Source organism: Aegilops tauschii, chromosome 2, assembly GCF_002575655.3.
Source record: "Aegilops tauschii subsp. strangulata cultivar AL8/78 chromosome 2, Aet v6.0, whole genome shotgun sequence".
Lineage (NCBI taxonomy): Eukaryota > Viridiplantae > Streptophyta > Magnoliopsida > Poales > Poaceae > Aegilops > Aegilops tauschii.
The window spans coordinates 567,727,563-567,737,328 of record NC_053036.3 but is presented as its reverse complement, the minus strand read 5'-3'; the positions used below and the strand labels follow the sequence as shown (position 1 = coordinate 567,737,328).

General features: G+C 45.8%; 1 pseudogene; it reads right to left on the bottom strand.

Moving 5' to 3' along the window:
* Positions 1 to 4,149: 4,149 nt before the first annotated feature.
* Positions 4,150 to 9,046, bottom strand: LOC109752964 (uncharacterized; annotated as a pseudogene).
* Positions 9,047 to 9,766: the final 720 nt, after the last annotated feature.

The window sequence follows — 9,766 nt, the reverse complement described above, 5'->3', positions numbered from 1 at the left end:
CACGGCTTTCAAGGTACGAGATGCATTGTTGCACACGTAGACATGGCTCGGGCGTGCGCGTCCGTGTTTTAATTATTTATGACACACGTTCAATAGAAGAATATGTTTGATGCCGGAAGCACAGTTCTACAGTCATCTTGCCTCTACGACCAGCAAAATTTTCCACGGACACGTTCACATTTAAGTCAATAGAAGATTCAAGGTCGTGCCTCTGCTTTGCAAATGATTCTGCTGAAACACTCCTGTCACGGCTTGTCACGTACCTGACACACGGTACGGCTTGGCATTGTCATGTACCAGACACACGGTTCTGCCTTCGGCATTGTGACGCACTGTTCTACATGCCACACAGGCATGTAGAATAGTTCGTGTCTACGTTCGTGTCTCTTTGTGTTCTAGATGATTCCGTTGACTCTAACACCAGGAGAGGCATGGTATGGAGGCCCAAAGAGGCATGCTTGCGTTTTACGCGGGATCACAATTATCACAGGCACGGGCATGAAGCGCGTAAAGGCATGGTTGGTGGTATTACATAGAGTCACTCTAACCTTTGTCTTACGCACAGCCACGGGCGTTTACTCTGTGAGGAACGGAATGGCCTATACGAGAGACCCTGTTTTTAAAAGTGTATTTCCTTGTACGGGCATAAGCACGTGCATACAGCATAGATTCACGGGCGTTTACTCTGTGTTTCAGTGTCAAGGGTCACAAGCACGGGCATACAGCCCTCAAAGGTCTTCTAATCACATAGAGTCACGCACATAGGTTTTCTAATTGTATTCATAATGAGTCGGTGGAGAGGCATGGTTTATTCTTACCCAGAGTCACGATTGTGCGATTATTACGGAAACCTAATAGAATCGGACGACTGTCCGTGTTACAATTGTTTTCGTTGTAAGATTTTAACTCAAATGCACGAACCATCAAGTGTGTCAGTGTTTCAAGTCAGAGGTCACCTTCGTGTCTCTTTGTGCTCCAAATGCATCCGTTCATTTATAACCAGGAGTGGCACGGTAAAGACGCTCAGGGAGGCAAGCTTGTGTTTTACGTGGAGTCACGTTCGTGCGTTAATTGCGGAAACCCAATGTTTCGACGGGTGTCTCCTCGTATTCGGGTGTGAACGCCACGTGGCACCGCTCCAGAAACCCAAGGGTCCGACGGGCGTCTCCTCCGGTGACGCCGCTCTGGCTCGTAGCCCGAGGTCAGGCTCCGGCGAATTAAGCAGGACGGACCCTCTCCGCCATGGCTGCGCAGGAGGACACTACTGCGGAACCCCGTGCCCAGACACTGGAGGGGATCAAGGCTGGCGAGCGTTCCTCATCTGTAAGTTGACTCTGCTTCCGCTTCTTTCCTTTTTTATTTCCTTCGGCTACTTGATTTAGTTGTGAAACGTGAATAAGCCAGACGGAATCTCGAAACCCTAGCCACATCCCCTTCATCCTTTTATCCGCCTCCTGGTTATCCACTCCTCTTGCTGTTCTCTACCCTGACACTCTCCGCCATCGCTGTGCAGGATGACACTACTCCAGAGATCCGTGTCCTGAGGCAGGAGGAAATCTCCGCTGGCCAGGCTTCCTCATCTGTAAGTTCACTCTGCTTCCGTTTCATTCGTTTTTTATTTCTTTCGGCTCCCCGCATTAGTTGTGAAACGTGGATCATTGTGGTGAACTTCATCCTAAGTTGATGATAGTGCGTCCTGCCATCAATCTCACACCTTCTCTTTTGTCCAGGTGAAGAACCGGTGGGACGCTACGGAAGCTCACCTCTTGAAGATCGTGGAGATATCCACGAGGTTGTATGATCTTCTGGATGAGAAGACGAAGGCGAAGCTCAAACTTGAGTATGACAAGCTCACGCTGGAGACATACGTTATGATAAAAGAGGTCAAGGAATTTCGCGCCCAGCGACCCTGATCGTTGTATCTGAAGTAATTAAGCAGTGGACTAAAATTTTCTTATTTTGTCTTGCGTCACCTCGTAGTCAGTAACTTTGATAACAAACGTGTTTTGGTTTCCTGGGTCAAGTTTATGGGTACAAATGTGAACATTAACGTAAGGGCCAATTCGAGAGGCGCTGTTTTTAAAAGGACGGGCGTGAAGTCTCTGCAGCCAAGGTTCTTTGTACCAACTAGAGTCATGTCTTGTGCACACATGAAGGCGTGGACATTCCTACCTTTCTTTGTTTAAGTGTTTCGGGTCACAGGCACGGGCATGAAGCGCTCAAAAGCATGGTCGGTGGTAGCCTGTGACTCTATCAGACGGACACGCACGGGCGTTTAGCCCACAGAGGCAGCCAATGGCCTATGTGAGGGACGCTGTTTTTAAAATCTTATTTCCTTGAATATAAAAGCACGGACGTGAACTGCCTACGGACACAGTTCCGTATTGAGTTGCGTCACACATCGTTCTTGATGTTACGTATATTATTTCGATATAAAAGGCGTGGACATTCGTGGCTATCTGTATTTCATTGTTTCACAGTGAAGCACGGGCACGCTTTTAAACAAAGCACAAGCACGTCTCGATTTGCAGAAACAGCACTGTCGTGGTTCTACAGGACGCTATGTTCTAGGTTGTGCAGCATGTTTCCACCCAAACGTTCACCACAGGGTCACAGACATACACAGAGGAAGTGCCATGCAGTGATAACAAACGCACAGTCTTACAGGTACAAGAGGCACGAGGAGGCACATTGATTAACATCATCATAAATGAATCAGATTATACATGCGCACGCATATAGAGAGATGCATAAAGAGTGGACTACAAGAGATAAACTAAGTTAGTAATAGTAAACAATCGATGGTATTAACTAATAATGGAACTTAGCAACAGGCATACAACATTAGCCTCAAACTTATAGTAGAACACACACAGTAGTTAGAAGTCCTGATCATGACAGATCGACTGGGTCACTGAAAACTCAAAAGTAGTAAAAGGTCAATGCTAGGTGGCTGCTTGAAACGGCAAATAGAGTCACGGCTTTGATGGTACGAGATGCACTGTTGTACTTGCAGACCAGGCACGTGCGTGCCCCTCCGTGATTTAATTATTTACCGCACACATTCACAAAGCGTGCCTATCTTCGTGAATCTGTTCCACGCCGAAAGCACGATTCTATAGCCATCTTCCCTCTGCAAGCGGCAAAATTTTCCACGGGCACGTTGACAATTAAGTCACTACAAGATTCAAGGCCGTGCCTCTGCTTTGCAGATGATTCTGCTAAAACGCGGACAAAACCAAGTGGATGAAGGGATGGCAGAACCACGACTTTTCAAGAACGAGACACACGGTCCTGCCTTTGGCATTGTAACGCACTGTTCTACATGCCACACACAGGCACGGCTGTGATTCCACGTGCTTTAGTAGCATGTAAAGACGTGATTCTCTCACAGCAAACGCCGTGAACCTACTGCCGGGCACTATATCCATTTGTGAAACAGAAAAACAAACACAACCGTCACCCATTCAGTTTGAAATCTTTGCATGACAGAAGCACAGCGTGAAGGCACATGAGGCACGGTTGGACATGCATCGCAAGCACGGTTATTTGAATTACTTATAGTCATGCATTCATAACGGAAGAACATGCATTAGAACAGGCGAGGCACAGTTACCACGAAAGCCACGGTTATGCAACCCCAGAAGCACGACCCAGATTTTGTGCTTAAAAACGTTTTCGTTCCATAACGGCGGGCGTGACCATGCAACCGTGAGAGTCACGGTTGAACACTCACCGGTGGCATGGCTGTGGCTGCCTGTGCCCTTAGGTTATTTTTATCTCTCTGTCACGCAGCAGAGAAGCATGCTTGTATGCTTACAACATCCACGTTCAGAAACCGACGCGGCTGCGGAAAATAACAAGGAAACCTGTGCCTCTGATATTTTTGTCCGCCGAGTAAAAAATACATAAAGAAGCAAAAGGCGTTCTTATTTAAATTTGTTTTGTTTCTATAACTGCAGCAAATTAACTTACAAGTCGTTCTTATAACCACAGCACAAGAAAATAAACAATTGACAACCGCCCGCCCTCCCCACTAATTGCTTGCTATTTCATCGCTCCACGTGCGGCCTTGTTTTTGAATGTTCAGCGATCCATTCTTCCTTCTCGACCCTTGTGCAACCCCACCCTTCTGCGTAGCTATTCAACCTATTTACCTGTAAAATTAATATTCATACATAAAAACAAAGCGAACGATTCCGGTCATCACTGTTTTTTGCTTACGTCCTGTTTAAGCTGCATTATTACCTTTTAATTTTTCTATTCGTACTGTTCTCCGGTACCAAAAAGTCTCCACTCAGACCTTTCCTTTCTGAAAATGGACTACGCAGATTATGTGCCTTGTCCCGGGCTTCCCTGCACGCATTCTGTGTGCCTGGCTTGTGTGATGTTCGATTCTGGCGTACATGCAAGACTTTGGTAAATGCTCCCTGCTGTCAGTGGGGTCATTGGAGTTGCTGGCGTCTGACGTCTTCCTCCTGGGCTTGGAGTGCATTGTCCTGAGCCGTTTGATTTCCACGATGGTGTTGTCGGTGTTGTCGCCCATTTCATTGACCTTGCCCTCTTCTCCTGCTGCGATTTCCTCTTCTCCTCTTCAATCCTCATCCTCTCCTGGACTTCTGGGTTATCCGGGCAGTTTGTTTTCCTGTGACCCTTTACTCTACAACGGCCGCACTTGGATGCGGCTTTGTTGCCTTTTCCTTTCTTCTCAGAACCAGCTTTGATTCGATCTCCTTTTTTCGTACCCTTTGAGCCACTCATGGGAGGGTTCTTGAGAGTTTCGGCAAGAATGCCTGTGTCTGGTTCCTCGGCAAGTGCCGCCATGACTTTTATTTTCATATCTACCGTACACTCACGCAGCACATGGTATGCCTTCTCTTTTCTGCAAGCATTTGAACAGATATCCGACAACTCAGCGTAAGCGAGGCCGAATCTCATAGTTTCATCGTCTTGTATGGTCATGCTATCACCTTGACTTGTAGACAGAACTTTCAGACTTTCTGATAGATTCCTGGTCCATCTGGGGATGACAAAGGATTTTGGAAGTTGATCGATCATGCCTGTTTGGTCCATCAACTTAAGCACATGGCAGCACTGAATGCCATCCCTACTCATTTTCTTGCAGTTGCAACTGTATATTTCTTTTTGCTCATCCACATCTACCCTGAACTCAGACCTGTCAAATTCCTCGCCCGGATATGGTTTCCACACTTTTTCCCCAGGCTCAATAATCTTTTTTAAAAAATACTGCCTCCCCTTTGCCAGGTCAGAGCACTTGAAGTAAGTCTGGTGCCGTAGCTCCAGCTGGAATTTCCTGAAAATTTCATTCGTGTATACTTGACTTGCTTGTCTTTCAATCGGAAAACCCGTCTCTAGTGATGGCGCCTTCTCTTCTGTTCGGTGTCTTTTCTTGTCAAGCGTGGCGAGGCAATTTTGCTGAATCATGTGATACGCATTAACAAACCTTTTTATAGTGTCCTTGTGGTCGACGTAATTCTTCCACATCGAATTTGTGCTCTCACTCCGAGTGGTTGTTGACGAGAAAGGATAGAAACAGTCCATGAAGTAGGCCGGCACCCAGAAATTTCGGAGTTCCCATAGTGTGTTCAGGTGTTTGTTGCCTTCCGCCTTGTGCAGAGAAATTGCTGCTTTCCAGGCACGCTCAAACTCGTCTTGATCTAGTGAGTTTTTGACGATTCGAAATATATCATCAGACATCCCTGGGTGCTGCGCAAACACTGCTGCGTTATTTTCCTTCAGGTTCTTCCTAATATGCCACCAGCAGAACCTGTGCCTCGTTCTCGGAAGAGCTTCCTTTATTGCAGTCTTCATCGCCTAGTCCTGGTCTGTTATTATGTATTTCGGCTCTTTACCTCCCATTTCCTTGACAAACGTGCTTAGGAGCCACTTGAATGACCCTATTTTCTCATCCTTCAAAAGGCCTACTCCAAACAGGACAGTCGACCCGTGGTTGTCGACACCTATAATTGGTGCACATGGCAAGCCATATATATTCATAGAGAATGTCGTGTCAAAAGACACGAAATCTCCATATATATAGACCATAATTCATCTTACACAAGGAGTCTGTCCAGAACAGGCTGCGCACTACATTGTTCTCTATCTCTTCCACATGGTGGAATCCCGGCGTCCGCCTCTGCATATCAGCAAACAGTTTCATGGTGTCTGCGATATTAGTGCCGTGCTCTCCAGCCCTGTCCGGGCATGCAATGTTGCTTATGTCAATCGTGTCGAACATAATTTCTCGCCTCGGTTTCCCCATGGCAGTAAAAATCTGCATAACCTTCCTTGGTTCTAACCTCGCCTTCTGCAGCACTTGTATAAAGAAGTTCTCCTGAGGTGTCATCTTCTTATAGCATCTCATGAACTTCAGCATCTAATCAGATGGGTGAAGCTAGTGGTTGTGCTCTAGACGCACGTTCTTCAGATACCATTTCCTCCTATCTGTATCCCTCTTGGCTGTTATTTGGACTGGGCAGCTTGTCCGGATCAAGCAGTTGCTCCTTCTCTCCTTAACATGTCTCTCAGTTGTTTTATTCTGCCCTTCCTTGGTGCACTGAAACACCTGCTTGTCAAGCTGCTGATCATATGTCAATCTTCTGCTCGTTGATCGCTTGGCAGCAAAGCCAACCTTTCTAGCATAACTGTAGAAAAACAAAAAGCACTCATCCAATGATCCGAATACCATACCACCCTCTGGTTCGAGCGCTTCGGTGACCTCCTGAATCGTTGGGTATATGTCTTCTTTAAACATGTCGTCCATTTCTTTCTCTACAATGGTCGGCGGCGCCACGATGATTCTGTCTACCGTGTCTTCGTTTGTCTAATCTCATTCGCTTCTGACGACATCAGTCTCATCGCCAGCCACAGGTCCACTTACAGCGGAGCTGCTGCTGCTCTGTTGTTTGTCACACGCAGCAGCGTCGTTTCTGCATGGCACGGCCAAATCCATAAATGAGTCTGCCTCTCCAATGTTGCATTGTGCAATGCTGCTCCCTGTTTCTCCGGCACTCGTGCAACCAAGGGACTGTGCTGCTTCTACCATGCAATCCGTGCTGGCGCTGTACGCTACTTGCTGTTGTGAACGTTGCGTTTCCTTCGAAATGGATGGAGAACTATGATATTTCTTTCCCTCATCTGTTATCCCCTCCGCCAAATCCTGAACACATGGCAAGAAACAGAATTAGATGTCCAGAGCAGCATATCCATTTTTTAAATTTCTAAACAAAAGATTTATATGACTCATCAGGGCTCATCTGGTATACCAAAACCAGACCTGTGCCTCTTCACCGAGTATAAGCGGTACACCAGAGGCACTGTTCACATTACACCCAGCAGCACGAATGTGACCATGCTACACACACATCTGCACAAAGAGGCACAGATGTGCTTCTGTTTACACCATACAACCGGAGAGGCACAACAACATCCTATATAAAAGAACAACTGCACATACAGCCGTACAAGACGGACAGCCGTCCTCCTATTTTGCACTTTACCCTATTCTCCCATAAAACTGTTTGTGTGTTGAATTGAAAAAGCATAGTTCCGACGTCACCTTTGTTTTCCCATGCCTCTCTTGTCCAGCAAATCTTGGCGACAACCTCCGTGCATTGGTGATTTCGCTGACGATTTTGAATGCCATCGGAGATCCTTTGGAAGGACCCCGCATGTTGAACGCCACAGTGATCCTTTCAAAGGACTTTGCCTTATGTTTTCATCGATCCGTAGACTACCGCGATACTTGCTTCCTTCCTCGTACACCTGCGTGTGGAAGATACTGCAATTTAAATATACCAGACAAAAACAAAGAAAATATTGCTCACAAAAAAATATACATTTGCTTTAAATGTTGTTGCACGTTCGTATATGATGTCACCTGTATTACTTTCTGATGCTGCTGTATGGTAGAGCTTATTGCTCCTATGTTTGATTTTTTCGTTGGGCTCTTCTTGCTTGTGCAAACCGTACCGAATCCTTGAACACCAATGCTTTTGTTGCCAATGACCCTTTTGCTTGCATCAAAGGAAATTCTGTTACCCTGTACCTCTTCATTATGACCGCCTACAAACGCTGGGCCGTCACAACGCCCGCTCTGCGCCTTTGTGGGCATATGTGTCTTCAAACCAAAAAATAATTAGAGGCACGTGCGACCAAAACTTCCACGTACGTTAAAACAGCGTTTGAAGTTTTCGTCGTTACCTGCACAATCTGCTTAGTGGAGTCTCTGCTGCTTAGAATGCTCCTCTTGGCAGGTGTCTGTTGCACACCATGCTCCTGGTGGGGGCGTTTGCCAAGAACTTGTATCTCACTCTTGACTCCAATTATTCTAGCCCGCATGGCATGTGCGTGTTTGACAGCATCTGCATCCTTGATCTTCTTCTCGTTTTGTAGTAATTTTTTTCTTCCACCTCTCGATACTCAACAGCAGAGTAGAAGCACAGGATAAATAGATATTACAGCATTCATCCAGGATATATAAATCATTTTTGTTGTTGTTAATGATCTACTATTTGGTGTTCTCAGTGGTGACACCTTGACAGCAAACATCCCAGAAATAAAAGACCAAACACTAATGTTCAACTGCCTTACTATTACCTGCCTCCCATAATCCTTGCCGATGTCGTTCAAAGACCGACCGTCCCTGTTGTCCTGACCAGATGACGCACTCCTGAACATCTGCCCCGAAAAAGAGACATAATAAATATAAAGGTTATAAACCTGCAGTATCAGTGTTGAAACTTTTCGAAGTCGATATCAACAGAGATATATTTTTAGTTCTATATAATTAACATATATACATATATACATATATTAATTTTTAATTAAACTACAACCTCAACCAAAGTGAGATCCTCTGATGCTAATTTGCTTGTGCAACACTTAACACAGAGATAACCATGAAACCTAACAAAAGTAACAACCTCGTATTACAAGGACGAGAGGATACAAAACAAAAAACAAACTCAAATCAAAGCTACAGTGTAAAACTAAACAGTTTTATTCTATGAATCCCGACCACAACAAATTCATCAACGAATTGAATCTCGTGTACCAGGAATCGCCACGCAAAAGGTGCGTTGATAAAATTTTTACTAACCTTTGATTGTCGAATCTTATGCGCTGATTGTTCGGAAGTCACACCTTTCTAAATTGTGGGGGGATCTGCTTCCCTGCAGTTTGTCAGCTATCCCCTTCAATGATTTTGAATCTCGGAGAGAGAGAAAAGAGAAAGAGAGAGGGAGAGAGAGAGAGAGAGAGAGAGAGAGAAAGAGAGAGGCTACTTCATTTTTTGCGTGCAGGAGAAGAATAACCTGATAGGTGGGGTGAGTTTTGCGACGCATGAGAGATGGGCATGTTTCTTGGGCGTGACGAGATGTGGTAGGTCGACTTCACTTGACCGTCAACGACACTGACAAGTGGGCTCTCAGTTACTAATTCCTCTAAGTCTCTCACTAACTTGTGGGGTCGGCCTTATATGAGTCCTGCGAGGAGTACCTCCATCTGAGGTGAGAAAATGTGGTAGGTGGACTTCAAACTCATACTGACATGTGGGCTCTCAAATAGTTCCTCCAAGTATTTGACTAACTTGTGGGGTCATCCGCAGATGAGTTCCAGATCTCTCTCCATCTAGCATCGGTGGCGACAGGCGAGCTCTCCAAAGGAAAGCCAATCCTGATCCCTCCGCAGACTTCGCTCGTCACTGAAAAATTATCGGTCTCCTTCATCTCACTCGCCATGGATC